The sequence below is a fragment of the Ochlerotatus camptorhynchus genome, unplaced genomic scaffold (assembly GCF_037179485.1).
Source record: "Ochlerotatus camptorhynchus isolate MF236.1 unplaced genomic scaffold, CSIRO-AGI_Acam_v1.1 ptg000572l, whole genome shotgun sequence".
NCBI classification, from domain to species: domain Eukaryota; kingdom Metazoa; phylum Arthropoda; class Insecta; order Diptera; family Culicidae; genus Ochlerotatus; species Ochlerotatus camptorhynchus.
The window spans coordinates 225,419-242,833 of NW_027041053.1; positions in this window are offsets into that span (position 1 = coordinate 225,419).

Consider the following 17,415-nt stretch of genomic DNA (forward strand, 5'->3'; position numbering starts at 1 on the left):
CCCAGGGTACGCCACCCAGCTGTGTCCATGTTTCAGCTGGTAGTCTTTTGTTATCATATGACTCGAGGAGGCGTGAAGTAGGAACTTGTGAGGACCAGGGCTAGGTATTCCGCTCCTTCCAGGTTGTCAACTCACCATTTTGTAGCCCATGAAAACTTGCTAGCCTTATATACAACATGTCATTTTTGGAAACATGAGTACAACTGAAATTTAACTTATTAATAACATGTTATCAATAAGTTATATCTCAGATGTATTCATGTTTCTAATAATGACATGTGAAAACATGTTGTACATAAGTCTAGCCATAAATGTGTTGTAAACTGGTAATTGAGACATGCAATATCGAAATACAACTTCAAGATAACAAGTGCTTGTCAGAAAGGTTGAATCCTTCACAAGCAACAATACAATGCGTCTAAAACAGGATGTTTTAAAAGCAATTAATATATAACTTATTTACAACTGGATTTTTTTTAATTTTTCATGCAAGATGTTGCAAGTGTTACTTGGGATCAGAGATAGGTCGGCAGCAGACCTGCGAAGAGATATTGTCAAGCTAACTAGACGGTGGAAAAACATCATCATCGCTGGTGACCTGAACGCCAAACATCAAGCTTGGGGCAACAGTCGACGCAATCAAAATCGCACCATCCTAAACAACGACCTGAAGGAAGCGCACTACAAGATCTAGAGTCCGAACATCGCTCAACCTATCACATACCAGGAACTCAGCTCGGACCACTATTCGGTGGTGCCCGAAGTTGGTTCCTCGGTGAACCAATTTGAAGCTTCCCGGCGCAACTACCATCGTGTCAACTGGGATCAATATCAACTGATGTTTCATTGACGAAGAAATTGATGAAAAGTTTTTCTCGATTGATCGACGCATCCCGAAATTACGAAAACACTTGAGAAAAGAAAATTAATTGTGCAAAAAAATTTAGAGAACCCTTCGTGGTCTGCCTCAAAAATAGCAAAAGTGTTAAAATCCCCAAAATCAACGGTGAGTCTTGTAATCAAACCTTACAAGGATACTCTGAGTGTGGATAGAGCACAGCGCATCTATCATAAAAGTGGCACTAGGGACAAAGAACTGAGGAGAAAGGTGTTAGGGTACGTGAAAAGCAACCCAGGTGTCTCAATACGTGATTTGGCAAAGAAATACGATTCCAACTTTTCCACCGTGCGTAACATCCTTTCAAGAGAAGGATATAAGTCTTTTTGTGCCAGAAGCTTCTCAAACTCAACAGTTTTCAGAACTTTTCCAAGCTTCTTGTTTCTAAGATTTTTTTTCTGTAGATCTATGAAGTTCCCAAAATTTCTAATAAGTTTTCTCAATTTTTACGATGTTCCCTGAACTTCTTAGAAATCCTTGAAGTTTAACAAAGTTCCCAAAAGTTAAAGAAAAATCCATGGGCTCATTACCAATTTGTAGATCCTGTACACGCAAACCAAAAATCTATTACAATGAATGTTAGTTCCGTTTCCTATCATCCTCTGTTCATGAACATCGAAACGAATGTTAGAAATTGACCATGCAGGCGATGTAATGGTTTTTTGTCTTTTTTATTTCGTGTTCTATCTATGCTCACGACTATACCAGTAAGCTTGTAGAACGACGCACATTGTAGAACATTGTAGAACAACGCACACACTTGCCTCGAATCTCTCCAGCAGAAAAAGCATACGAAGTCGAGTATGCGAGAAAATGAGCGCTTCATGTTTGCTTTTAGGCTATCCATATTCAGGAGCACGGAGAGAGCAGTGGAGAAAGCACAGGTCTGATAATCGTAACGTTCGTGGTTCGAGTCCAGCCCGGCAGTCTGTTTCCAGTTTTTTTCGACATAACTAATTTACCTCACTAATACACTGTACATTTTTCGGTCTCCAATTTTCTTGCATTCGACCGCAGTTAGGTATATCGCATCCTCGGTTCATGCGGTCTCCACTAACATCCTCTGATGATGAATCCCACATAATTGTAAGCGAATCTTACATCCCCCCCCCCCCCCCGGTTGGGTGTAGATGTCTTTTTACGCCATCGATTAAATATCGATATAATATAATTTATCAAAATTGATTCTTCTAATCCAGAACGTAAGAAAAGTAGTCAACATAAAGGACTTTAAAAAAAGATTAGTAACATCGAACTTGACAAGCTTGAAAAAATACCAGTGATAAAAAAAACACCAAAAATTCTGAGGGGGGGGGGCTAGATAATTCTGGAGGGGGCCTGACCCCCTTGGCATCCCCAGTAGCTACGCCAATGTTGACCGTACACTGCTCTACAGTAGGCTTATTAGTTTTACTTCTCAGGACTCTGGTGGTATACCAGACGACCCATCAACATCGGCACTTAATGGTAAAGATGAATAATCAACGCTTCGAACGATTGACTCTTTAGTAGTAAAATTGAGCAAAGCTTGCATCATAAGAGGACATACTTCAGGTTTAGAAATTAGCGACGTAGCATTCTGTATGTGCATGCTCAGCACTTGTTCACGCCAGTGCTTTTTAAGAGGCCGAACGAAAGTGACGTCAAGTGGTTTAGTCCGATGCGTCGAGTTTGGGAAAAGTGCCACTAGGTTTATTGGATGGTCTTTACTAAATTCAGCGTCGTGTGACTTTTATGACCATCCACGAATAAGATGACCGGGAGTGGTATCTCTTTCTTCCACGAGCCACGGCTGAAAAGTGTTCTTAAGATAATCATAAAATGCATCATTTGTTATCCACCCGGTCGAGGTTTTTCAAATCCCCCAATCTGGTAGAGCACTCTTAACCATTTCTCCAGGGAGCCGACGTTTGTAGGGAAATTGCAGCCAGTAGGGGGAGTAGGCGGCCGTCGGCGCTGGCACTAAACAGTGCGGTGTAACTTTGTTTTATCATTGATGACGTATATAGAATGCAAGCGTCTGATGTTCTTCAATGGCATTTCTGATTTCTCACTACTAATATAAACGTGGTTTCGTCAAGGTAAGATCCGGTTTGGGTTGTCCAGTAAATATTCGAGTCTCTCCTCTTTCAGATAATCAAGCATTTCTTTACACCACTGACGGATTTGCAGTTTGTCTACGGTTGTCTGGTATTTCGCAAGGATGTTCGGTTTCCGTTGTGAATTTTTTTTTGCATAAAGAACTTGAAACATTTTTCGCCGAATATTTTTATTCGTTAATTTCACAAACTTAGCTAAAGTTAGTTTTAGGTGCTTCCCAAGTAACAATTCAAGATGGACAGTAAAAACAGATGCTTATTATTGGTTGATTTAACGTGTACAAAGCTGATTAACGCCAGGCTGACTATATAGTTGATAAGTAGTAAGATACATAATTTATGGACTTATAATAACAATATAAATATGTGAATCCAATTAGTTAGCAACAAGGCAAAGCATTGGTGCCTCCCTTAGTTCAGTCGGTAAAGGTGCAGCTACAAAGCAAGACTATGCTGGAGGTGACTGGGTTCGGTTCATGGACCGGTCTAGAAATTTTTCGGGTTGGAAAATGTCTCGACTTCCCTGGACATAGAATATGATTGTACTTGCCACACAATTATACTAATGCAAAAAATGGTCAGGCATTGAAAGCTCTCAATTAATACCTGTGGAAATGCACCTAGAACACTACGTTGAGATCACGCAATAAGCCAATATGCGCTATGCAATAAGCTTGAAATACAAGGAAGAAGAAGAAAGGTAAAACAGTCTCTTAAAAAAAGATATGCACGGTCTTCCATTATTTAAAAAAATAAAACTAGAAGGCTGAACATGGTTTGGAAAAGATTGTTTTTTAATGCCTTAAAAAACTAATAATTTATATTTCTGTTAATAACATTTGCTTTATGCACTACTAATCAGCTATATATTAAACGCATAAGTGGCGACAACAGATCACAGACATTGAGGTGGTAGGAGCGGAAACTCCATATGGTGTGGAGAATGATGGAAAATGTTACGTGTCAAGGGAAATGTTGCGTGTCAAGGGAAATGTTGCGTGTCAAGGAAAATGTTGCACGACAAGGAAAATGTTGCACGATATGAAAAATGATGCACATCGAAAAATTTGCGTGACATGGAAAACGTTACACAACATGATGAAAAAATTTTGTTTTTATATCTTTATTAAGGAGACTTTCAGCCGTTGGCTGGCTCGTCTCCATGATGATGATGAAAAATGTTGCGTTTTATAAAAAAATGATTCTCAACACGAAAAATGTTGCATGACATGATTCGCTTTATGCGCTACACACTTAGAAAAAATCATGTAAGTTTAGGTGCTCTGAGACTGACATATACGAGCGTCAATTTTGACATAAAATTGAGTCATGAAAGACACAAAATTCAACTCAATCAAACGTATTTCCCGTCGAGTAACGAACTTTTCAGTCTCGGAACACTTAATTTTACATGACGTATTTGTTTACGTCTGATCCTTTATGTCAAAGATGGATTCCGTCACGTGTAAAATTAATTATTTCTAAGTGTGTACTAATCAACTATACAGGGTGTTTGGTTCCGGGTTTTACATATTTTCAGGGTAGATAGGGCTCCTAAAGTTATGAAAAAATCCCCATGAAACATAGGGTCGGAAATGACTGCTAAGTGAGTTATTCAACATTTTATATTTTTTGTATTGCCAACCTTGGTTTAGCTATATTTTTTTAATCTTAACGTGGTTTTCTGATTTCAACAAACCAAATGAAAGACTAAAGCCTTAGCTATCAATGCTCTTTGAAAAAGAACTCGATTAAAGTTAATTATCATACATTAAAATTGAAAAGTATGTTGAAAGTACCAAAAAAACTGGTGAAATTTCATACATTTTAGTGTTTTTAAGTTGAACATTTTCATTTCTGTTTATTTAGTTGTTCTACAAAACATTTTCCATGCAGTTCCATAGATTTGTGCCTTTGGTAGTAACCTTGTAGGCTTTATGGTTTCTTCGTAATTATTGATTTAAAACAGCCATAAAAACTTGTGACGTTTTCATAAAATGCGCTATAGTCACCCTATTCGTTCGTACGTTCGGCTGTTGCAGTGGACTACACATGAAAATTTGGTAGAATGTTATTGTAAATGTTTAGCTACATTCTTAACTTTTGATTACCGCACATCTGCTGCGCCGAAAGAAAACATGAAGGTCTGAAGGTCTGAAGGTCTCTATAATAAAGCAAAAAAAATCTATATATTCAACCTGGTGTTAATCAGCTTTGTCCACCTTAAATCAACTAATAATCTGCTTCTTACTGGTTAGCTTGAATTGTTACTTGGGAGGACTCTATTGCACAATTAAATTTTTTCACTCGATGTTTTCCGGCATTTTAGATATTCTATATTCACTGCCTACCTTTCTTATCCCAAACAGCGCCAGCAGTAGAGACATGGAAGAGAAGCTTTTTAAGAATAGCTCCAGATAGAAATGGGCTGCGACGACGTCCGAAGTATTCACATTTGTATTCCTGTATTTTGACTGATCACAACTTAATATTGCATTGACTTTTTAGACCGCATTCCAAATATATAACTCAATTATGGCACTAAAATTGCATTACAATGATTATTGAAATAAATCGCGATTTTATCCACATTATGTTAACTGCACTTGAAAATGAGAGAAATGTTTACTGTCACCATTTGTGCATTACAATTCTGCATTGTTGAATAATACTCTCCCGGTTGCTATTGTTTAATTTAAAATTTACGTGCTTCAAGTTTATGATCATACCTTTTGCTACACATATGCTTAAGTGGTCCAGTAGATATGGTTGACGCCTTTGAATCAGCGACTGCCGGTTCGAATCCAGAAATGCAAAGGTATCAACAAGGTAAAGCAGTCTCATAAAAATATAAGATATGAAACGGTCTTCCATTATTTTTTTTTTTATAAAACTAGGAGGCTGAAAAAGGGTTGGAAAAGACTGTTATTAAAGGTTATAATGTATAATACTGTTAGGCTTTCTACTGATTAAAATACCCATATTTAGATGTTTAAAAGCTGGAAAAAGGTTAACGTGGTCTATGTACCACAATTATTAACATTAAGGCTGAATTAAAATCGTTGAAACTACACGTGTTAAGCATCAAATTGTTACCTGGGTTCTAGTAATTGGGAAACCAGAGCGTGTAGCTCCTCCAACCCACAATCCGGGTTTCACATCCGATGTCAAAATGGTTGCCGGCCCGGGTTTGTTCTTACAATATTTGTTTCGTAATTTATCGCGCAAGGTTCCTGTCACCGTAGTAAGTAGCAGCTTGTCATATGGACATCCCACGTTTTGCTACGTCTACTGCCATTTCCATCGCCTTTAAGGGATATCCCTTCCTGTTTGCAGTTGGAGGCATCGTAAGTATTTCCTAAGTATCCTAGTATTTCAGCAAAAGTAATGAAACCAAATGAAAATTTGGGGTTTTTAAAGTTTACGTACGTTTACAAATGTATAGCAAAAATGAGCGGTATATGGGACATGACCGGTAATAGGCGGTACTTTCACTATCACTTTAAACTATAACAGAACCGTATTTCGTTTACCACTTGCAAACTTCTTCAATGACTAGACCTTCTTCATTGTCTTTGCAAGTAGTAAACAAAATACGTATCTGTTATAGTTTAAAGTGATAGTGAAAGTAAATAGTGAAAATGAATTATTGAAAGTGAATTAGTGAAAGTGATACAAAAGTAGTAGAAATAAAAGGAAAAACAACGTAAAAGATAGAAAAAATTATGCTCCACACGAAAAATGTTGCATGAAATGAAAAATTAAACACAAACAAAAATCTGTTGCAACATAAAAACTCGTCAAGAAAAATGGTGCGTCTCATGAAATGTTTTATGCGGCTTGAAATGCTGCTACGATCGAGGGTTTACTTTATATCTCTTTTGGATTATATACTATGGGTAACACGTCTTGCTAGTTGTGCTAGTCAATAAACATTGATCTTTATTCAATTTCTTCTCCATTTGATTTAGAAGAGTTAAAAAAAACTAAAAATCGATTAGCTTCCACGTTCGAACGGCGCCGGTGGTGTAGTGGTAAGCGTGATTACCTCTCACCCCAGCAGGCCTGGGTTCAATCTCAGTCGGCGCCGCCGGGATGTTCTGAGGCATAACATCTCTGATCACGCCTTCCTTCGGATGGGAAGAAAAGCCGTTGGTCCCCGGTTCATGAGTTGATGGGTCGATAGGTAGGGTCCAGGTGTGGGAGCTGCCTCCCTGGCGTCGGTAGCATTGGTGCTCAGCACGGAAAACAAGATCGACGGAAAAAAACAAACCAAAGAAAAAAAAAAAAGCTTCCACGTTCGTGGTTAAGCTAAGAATGAATTTATTTAAATCGTCAAGAACCTAACTACCTTGGCCTTGTCCTTAAAATAGCTGACCTTGCACCTAGCATCGACGATGGCCCTTCTGTCACGTAGTCAGCCTTGGTGTTGTTGACAGACCTGTCTTGGTGGCCTGTCGGTCCAACCGGAGCAGGCACCTCGACAGCGTATTAAACTCATGTATTGTTTATTTATTTATTTATTTATTTGTCGTCAATCAGTGTAGATCGCTCCTCTGAATTTCTCAGCATGAAAAATGGAATATGACGGTTAGTGTGTTGTATTAAATAAAATAGAGTGTCTACGTAGTTTATGAACAGCCCCCCTAACAAATTAATTTCATAACTTTCATTATGATGATGGCTAGTAATCCTTTGGGATTTTTCCTTGTTAAAACGTGGAGAAGGTCGAGTCTGATTGATTCGTCATTTGGCATGAAACTGCTTAGTGTTTGCCTTGAAAAAAAAATAAGAGCAGGAATAATTTGATAAATCATCTTCCAGTATGACAACCATTCAGCGACCATCCGCTATAACCGTTGATTTCCTACATACTTGATTTTTGTATTAGCAACAAATTGATAAATGCTGTTTGAAGAATACCACCAGGGAAAATGTTAAATCAATTTTGCATATCAAAACACAGATTTTCGCAGTTTTTTTTTGTTTGACAGACACCGTGAGTAACTCGATAACAGTGCAATTACAAATGAAAAAAAAGTACGGGTTCGTTTCGGATAGCTGATAGAACTTCAAAGCGGTTCATATTTGCATCAGCAGAAACGAATCATCATTGCAAAAATGATAATTAAATCGATGTTCATCCTAGTGGTTTATGACTGCCCAAAACTGGAAGCTGCTATAATTGCAATCCAATATTTTTCATAGATTATCACATATTTCCCAAATTTAAATATTAATTTTCATGGAGTTTCGTTGAAAATCTATTTTTCATAGACGTTTTAGAATATAATTGCCAGCAGTTTTCGGTAAATGTTTGCTCCCGTAACAATTGAAAGAATTCCTAAATCATGTTGATTGGTTCAGTATAAATGTTCCTAAGTTTTTTTTTTTTTACATTGATGGAAAATATGATTGTCATGAAGGTTTTAAGCATTATTAATTATATCAATTGATAAAAAAAAAACTTTTTGAACGTAGGACTACGTCTTTCTTCACTATACTGGAGGTCACAATATGAAATCCAAAATGTGTCAGGTTTCAAACATATCAACATAAAATCCATCGGAGAATTTATTGAGTAATTTTTGGTTATAATATTTTTTTTTGTTTATCAATATTAAATTGTTGAAAAATAATAAAGCAAAAACCGAAATCAACGAATCACGAGTTTGCTTGCCAAGACAATCGAAACTGTCGACACGAGCCGATTTTGGATCCCTATCGCAGACATCCATTTCGAATACTAAAACAGTGATCCTCCACCCAAACAACAGATACAATCTTACTCGTGAAGATCATCCAAAATTATCTTTTACACAGGACATTCCAAGTCTCTCTCATGGCATCACTTCTGATGCCTTAAATATTGCACAGTGGTCCAGGATTGGAATTTAGCAAGACAAAAGTCCAATATGAATCAATAACTTATGGACCGTTGGCGACAGCGGATACCATCCATATTTAATAACATATAACCTACGCGTTTCTTCTGCGTAAGAATGGTATGCTTCGTAGTTGATTTGCTTACGGCTGTTCACGATCATCAAAAGCACATGCATGCGCTCCATTATATCTCTGTCTAACTCTGTGATTTCGCATATCACATTGAATGGTTGGAAACATTTTCTGGCAGTATTCCCGTCGTTGGAGTTTCCACCAGCGGTTCACCTATCCGAAGCTCCAGACGATTTCTTATTTCTGTAGCAATATACTTTTCCCTGTCTTTTACTGCAGCGTTAGTTTTAGAGACACCAAGTGTTTCCATGCATAACCTATAGGACACTTTAAGAAAAAGCTCAATTGAGCGGATGTACGCATGTAAAGGAGACAATGCATGTTCAAACCGTTCAGGATCATTCTTTGTTTCATCTTGAAAATTGTGCAAATTTTTCCCAGAACGACCGCAGATGTAACATGCTTGGGACACTGTTCCGGTAACGTCGTTTATAACTTTCGTGTCTGCCATAGTAAAAAGCATTGTATTCGTGACGCTTACAAGTTTTTTACCAATAGCACACATTGATGGATGTAATGTCTCAATCTTTCCAAATACAAATAACAAATCACAAATTACCTTGTGCTTTAAAACAGACTCTTCGTGCTTGGTCAATTCACTTGATTCCTTTTGAAATAATATTTTTTTCGGCCTGCACAAAGAAACCAATGAAGGGTACTCATTATCCCACAGTATAACTTGGCCAGAATCATCATTTTTTTTTTCAACATATAAACGCACAGGAACAAAAGAAAACATAAAAATATGACTTTCCAAAAACTCGTCAGATCTCCATCGTCATTTTCTTCAAAAAAAGGTTGCTTGTATCTATTTAGAATAAACATTTATCACATAAACAATTAAAATATGTATGAAAATCTTTTAATTACCTCGAATGGTTTGAGTTTCCATCACAGCCCCATTTCGAAATAAGCACCACGTTTCCTTCAAAATCTTCATCCTTCAATTAATCTTTTGAAAAATCTATGAGCCTTTGAGTGGTATGATCGAGGAGTTGTTGCAAACCCACTTCTGCAACCGAAGGCTTAATGGTGATAGCTTAATGATAAATTAAATTAAATGCTTTTTTTTATCTTTGGAAAAATTTTAAATTACCTTCCGGGTAGCATAGCTTCTTGGCATCTACAATTTTATTGTATGGAGGATATATATCAAATCCTGCCTTAAGACTTGATATAATATGAACGCATTTAATCTGAACACTATTCAGTTTGAACTTGTTCTAACGTCATTCAGCGTATAGAATGAAGAAAACCAAATAGGTATTAATAAACAGATCGCAGAACATAACGAAAGAAGAACATAAGCTTATTATCAGAACGCTCTTTCGGAGCACTGATAGTATTATATTATGAATAACCTGAATTCAGACGAGAGAAGAAGAAGAAGAAGAACAAGACGAGAAATAAAAAAAATACAATAAGCAAAGGATTAGAATTACTAACACATTAAAATTTGCCGTTTGGTTGGTCCTCTGAAAACTATTTTTTGACTGTTATCGGTTAATTTACAATTTTACATAAAAAAGTATTAGAAAAACTTTTGTAGTTTAGCAAGACACACGTTTTTCTTTTAAAATGTCGTTTCTTTCTCTTTTTTAGAAGGAGTTATTACCAAATTCAATTGCAAAAGTGAGTGAACTTAAATAAGTTTAACTTAAGATGAAGAAAAAACATATCTCCAGTTTTCCCATATAATATACACTGAAACTTATGGCCCCGGAACCGCTTAGTCCCAGGAGGGAACCAGCCTAAGCCCCAAGCTGATGGTCTTAAGCTAACGGCAGCCCCTGGGGTGGGCACTCAAGGCCTCTTTTGGTTCCGGGTCCCAGGGCGTTTTTGCGTGGGGAAGCTTTCGGATTGTGAGGAATTCCTAACCAACAATAAAAGTAGAATTTACCTTACATTTATTTGCTATGCGAACCAATATGATGAGCTTGGCATTGTCTAGATGGTGACGGCCAGTTAGTGACAGCCGGATGTTGGCGGCCAGATGGCGGCAGCCCAATACCGTATGGTAGCAGCCGAAGGGAAGCACCCCTATGGTGGTAGCCCGATGGTGGTAGCCCGATGGCGGCGGCTCAATGGCGGCGGCTCAATGGCGGCGGCTCAATGGCGGCGGCTCAATGGCGGCGGCTCGATGGCGGCGGCTCGATGGCGGCGGCTCGATGGCGGCGGCTCGATGGCGGCGGCTCGATGGCGGCGGCTCGATGGCGGCGGCTCGATGGCGGCGGCTCGATGGCGGCGGCTCGATGGCGGCGGCTCGATGATGGCGGCTCGATGGTGGCGGCTCGATGGTGGGGGCTCGATGGCGGCAGCCGAATAGAAGCAGTCTGAAGGCGGTGGCCTGATTGCGACAGCCTGCAGAATAGAAGCAGTCTGAGGGCAGTGGCCTGATTGCGATAGCCAGCTGGATCACTGATGGTGATAGACAGATAGTGGCTGGATAGTGGTGGCCGGATGGCGGTGGCCAGATGGCGGTGGCCGGATGGCGGTGGCCGGTTAGCGGTGGCCTGATAACGGTGGCCTGATGGTGGTGGCCTGCGGACGATGATTTGATTGATTTATCGTCGTTCCGTCATGAGACCAACGATGATCATCTTTCTGCACTGACGTGAACCTCGTGTTTCGCATCTTACTTCTTCTACCGTCTCTACCATTTTTCAACTGAACGTCTGCCCAGAGGCATCGCTACACACCGACTCCCCCGAACTCTCTATCCTCCTCACCATCCACCCATAGTCGCACTCACACCACTCAGCTCTCTCGTTCGCTACCACATTTCCGTTCCAATTACTGCAGCTGACTTCACTCGTCACCCACAATTGTTATCGGTGCTACCGTTCGCCATTTAAATTGGAAGTTTGCTGAACAAATGGTGCCCTACGTTACCACACAAAATAAAAAAAAAACAAAATGTTACCATTTAGGATGGTAACAACACGAAAGTATGTCCTTTCAAAAAATGGCTGAAAAAAGTCTGTACGTTTGCCCCATTTTGAGTGGTTGACATTTTAAAAGGACCTATTTTGTATAGAAAAGTATCTTTTGATAGTCGGAACAGCTTCTTTGAATAATGTGTGTCTTTATTTTTTTTAAATAAGAAAGTTAGTTTTTGGATTTCAAAAAAATTAAAGGATCACCCTAATGTTTGAAGAGAACCAAAAGAAGGATAATTTTAAGAAGAAAAACTTCACTCAAGACACCAAACGCCTAAATCTTAAAACAAAAGTACTATGAACTTTTGTCTTGCTAAATTCCAATCCTGGACCACTGTGCATTTGCGTGGGCGTGCCACAAGGAAGTATCCTTGGGCCATACTGTTCAACTTGTGCACCTTCGACATTACGGCTCTCCCTGATAGTTGTTCGTTGTATTTATTCGCAGACGACAGATCCATCGACTACAAGGGAAGGGTCGACGGAGCTCTAAATTCCAAACTTCAGCGAGACTTGGATTTCCTGTCTGAGTATTTCAACAACTGGAAGATCCGTATCAACGCGGTGAAAATTTAGGTCATCATATTTCCACATTCCAATCACCATCTGTGAATAACAAAATCCACTTAAACATATCGGCTTTGATAATCAGGGGGTAATTTTTTTTGATAAAGGATACGTCACTCAAATAATGTTGATTTAATCGATAAAAAGGAAAAATGGTAAATTTTGAGTTGTGACAGTGATGCATGAAACCATGTCATATGGTTTCAAATTGTTTGTTGTTATTAAACAGCTCGAGTAGATAGAGGGTTGCTATGTTTGATATGTTCAGATGGCCAAGACCTATTTGATTACGGATAGTTCACCAAGCGGCACTAGTGTAATATTTCGTCCCATTAAAATTACTCGAAACTCAATATATGAAGTTTCGAGAAAAACAAGTTTGAACATTCCAATTGTGTGCATAAGGTTCAAAATAGCTTAAACGTTCTCACTTCATTGATATGATATAACTGTCCTATTTTACAGTATGATGAAAAGTTGCTGTTTTGTTTGTTATGGTAATTTTACGACCTTTTGATATGCTATAGAGCTTGACAAGTTGATTTTTTTTGGTATAATCAACTCAAAATCGCCAGATTCCAAGTTACCTACTTGTAGCATTAAGGGGGGCGATTTGACTTCTGATTGCTTGCTCTAGCTTGACAGCTCGACAATATATTTTGCAATTCGATTAAAATTATCCGTCTGTCGCTGATGAATTGATTGTTCACGTGACTGGCACATTGCAAAAGAGCTGTCTTAAGTACCAACAATAACAACAACAATAATAGTTAAGCAATGATTTCCGTAAAAGTCGGAAGTAGGTTGGGAAGTCGCAGTTGGATTTCCGGACTTTAATTTAGTGCTGGCGATACAATAGAAGGTTGCTTTCATTGGTAACGTTGGTCAGATAGGCAAAAGCTAATAGTGGACAGTTCAATTCATAATTCACTCACCAGGTGGTGGTAGAGTGCCATTTGACTTCTACCTTGTTGATTTAACTTGACATATCGACTGAAGGTTGCTGTCTTCAGCAATGAACAAGAATTATCACTTAATTTTGACTAATTTTTCCTACAGAAGTCAAAAAACAATCGAATCTTATTAATACATAAAATATATCATATAAGACGTATTAATGTATTTCCTTAGTGATCATAGATCTACAAGATTATATTAGCTTCTGAAAAGTATAATTAAGAACAGCATCGAAAATAAGTTGCAAACAAAATTTTACTTTTAAAAAATATGTTGCAATAGAAAAAAAGGTATTCGATAATGAAGAAACGAATGAAAGCTACAGTCGCATCGAAAATTTGTTTTTTTTTCTTTAACACTGTTCTTTAGAACGTACTAGTTTTGAAGAAAAAGTAAAAGTTTGTATGTTTGTGCTCCTTTGAAAATCTAGCCCATATAAAATTTATTTGTTTCAATGAAAATTTAAATATTGCTTGTTAGCTGGTTTTAGGTTTTTGGTGCACCCTAACAACTCAAATTCAAACTGTAATCAAGTTTTAGCTAAACGTGAATCACTTATGAGGTTTTGGTCATTTTTTACTGAGGTAAATCACTGTTTCAACATTCAACATTGTAGCAGTTAATCGGATAAGTCGATTCTGAAAAGATTGCTTCTGTTTGCTTTATGATGAACGATTTTTACCAGTTTTACATGAATAAAGAAGCCACCAATCCTCTTTCACTGATGCCGGTTTCACACAATTTTTCCTAAGGCGTTATCAAAAAGCCATTAATTTAAGTGCTGTTTCCTGTTCTCGCGCAATTGCCATCTATTAGACTCGACAGCGGACTTGGATCGGTGCCAATTATCAACTCATCAGCATCATCACGCCTATTGGGTTTTAATTACATTCATTTGATATCCATTTCTCTTGACTTGCCTATCTAAGCCGGAAGATAGAAGCAAAAGTGATGAGATCCTTTATCAGGATTTCCATCTAGAAAATAGATCGTAGCCACTCTAAGAAAACTGATTCGTCATTGTCGTTAATCATTCAGTGCTTCGTGTGCTTGGTAGGACAAAACACAATTACGCATGCCATGGGAACGTAATTAACAAGACGTGATTAATGAGCAGCAATATTCAGCAATCAAATATCTGAATGGTTTATTGATTTTTGACTTTTTGTCATGAGCAAATACAAAACAAATAATTTGGTTCTGCAGAATGTTGGCAACAGAACAAACTTGCCAGCCTTTGTTTGATTGGCAGAGTAGCGCATTTCATGTCTGCTTTAATTGTCTACAGAAAAACAAAATCTGAATATTATTGGTGATGCAAAAATCCATACTTTTTCGAACTGTGACTGTGTTGAAAAAAAAACAAAGCAATCAGGGTAGGAAGGTATAAAACGCCCACTTTGAATTTCGACCAATTCAAGCTTAACATAGATACAATACTGATGGGCAATCCAAGTATTTAATGGAACAACTCTGCTGTGCAAGTCCTACAGCTGTCAATTGTCGGAAGTAAATAATAAAATATTGAGACTTTAGAACAAATGTCCAACAAAATAATTAATAATTTCGGGCAAAAATCGTTGCAATCCTCAATTGCAACGATTAATTCCCTTTATATTTAGATAACATTTATTTTAAGTTTTTAGTTTAAAGATTTCAATTGTTATACTGACATGCAGATTCAAAAAAACCTGTTTAAAATACTATATTGCCAAGGCAGGAACAATGTAAACACACTTAGATATATATCATAACAATTAAGGCTGGTAAGTTACTGTAGTAACTGGAGCACCTTGGTTAAAATGAAATGTAATTTATTTTGAATTTGGAACAAATAAACAGTTAAGAAAAATACATTCTTTGTTTTATTAAAATAATAAAAAAATATACATACAATTATATAAGCACCTATTAAATCTACCTGAACAATATTCTATTTTTATGTGTTCTAATTGCGATTTAAAGTTAAGTGGTGTTTTAATTTGGTTTTTGTCATTGTACAGTCAACAGTTTCACAGTGCTTGTTGTAATTAGCGATCATTTGATTTAATGGTCCAAATTTAGCATAATTTATACGATGGCGGTTTGCAAAAAAATAAAATATTACAATTGCGTAGTTTTCGGGAAGGCACATACCATAACATTTAGTTTGATAAGAGTTCTACTGTATCAATACGATGCGAATCAATATCGTTTACAAATGAGATCATTGCAAATTCACGACGCTTATTTAATATTTGGATGTTGATGATGCACCGTGCTTCAAAGGACGGAAGAGTTATTGAATAAGGTGACCAAACTATGCTGCAGTATTCCAGTATTGACCTCACATAGGCAATGTACAGCGTTTTGAAAATTATAGCTAAATCGTTTGATAAAGCCAAGCCTTTTGCATGCTCTGTTGATTATTGTATTATTATGATTACTGAATGTTAGTTTGGAATCTATGATAACTCCTAAATCCCTAACTCTTTCACATATTTCTACCTGTTGATTTCCTAAAAAGATTGTATTATCTGGTGTGCTTCGTTTTCTACTAATAGCTATTAAATTACATTTTTTTTACGTTCAGTTGTAAAAGGCTTTTGTTGCATCAAATATATAACATGTGTATTTCATTCTGGAATTTCCTGCTGTCTTTCTTGATCCTTATTTCTAAAAAGAACTTCATGTCCTCGGTATAAATTAATACTTTTATGTTTTTTAAAGAATGAAGGATATGTCATTTACAAATAGTATGAACAAATGGGTGTCTAAATGGGAGCCTTGCAAGATTCCTGGAGTGTCTTGAATGGGATTCGATTTCTTCCTTTGTATCGAATTATTTGTTGGCGATTAGTTTGATATGATTTGAGCCATTTGATAAGTCCTGGCTCAATTTCTTTCTGCAATTTTAAGAGGAGCAAGAGTATGTCTATGCGATCGAATGCCTTGCTGAAGTCTTTGTTTAGAGCTGCAACTTGGTTTCCATTATCAATTGCAATCAGTGAATAGTTAACACTGTACTAGTAAGTTGTACTAGTTGAACGGCCTTTGAAGATACCATGTTGTATGTTAGTCATTCTGTTTTTGATTTGATGGAATAATTTTTCATTTAAGATTGCTTCAAAAATCTTTGGAATGCAAGAGATAATGGCAATCCCACGGTAATTACGTATGTTAGATTTTTTCCACTTTTAAAAATAGGCACTAAAAAAGAACTTTTCCATGATTTGGGGAAGTTCCCAGATTCGAGCAAATTATTAAAAATATTATATTCGAAAATAAGTTGCAAATCTGTTCCGAGTTGTCCTTCCTGTTCGTTCAAATTTATTCTCGATGGAAAGTTGTTTGATTTTAATTTAGTTTTAACGTAGTTGAAGAAATTTTTTGGACATGATTTAATTTCAAGTTCTGTTATTGCATTGTACTATTCAAATACCATATTTAGTTGATTGCAAATGTTCAAATAGTTATCCAAGTTACCTTTGTTATTATACCTTTTATAAATTGTAAGTTCTTTCTGTTTACGGTTTATTAAATGTTTGAACCAAACTGAATGCTTTCAGTTTCCCTGACGCCTTATTTTTAATGATCCTTCATCAAATATTACTGTAAATAATATTTTGTAGAAGACGTTAACAGCATTTTCGACATTTTCTTCATTCCTCAAAATTGTTTGCCTATTTACACAATGTATAGACTTTTGACTTCGCTGGGAGAAGGGTGGGGTGGTTATCACCTTGAAAAACGGCTTCGTAGTTTATGAACAGAATCATATTGAATACCGAGTCAATGATACTTTTTTCCCAGGTAAGTCGAGAAAATTTCCAACACAAAAGACCTGACCGAGAATCTGGTAAAAACATGCCTTTAATAACTAAGGCATTCTGTGGTTCCGGCATGTCGAATCCATTTACCATATAAAAAATAGATTTTTGATTTAGTCGGGTTAATT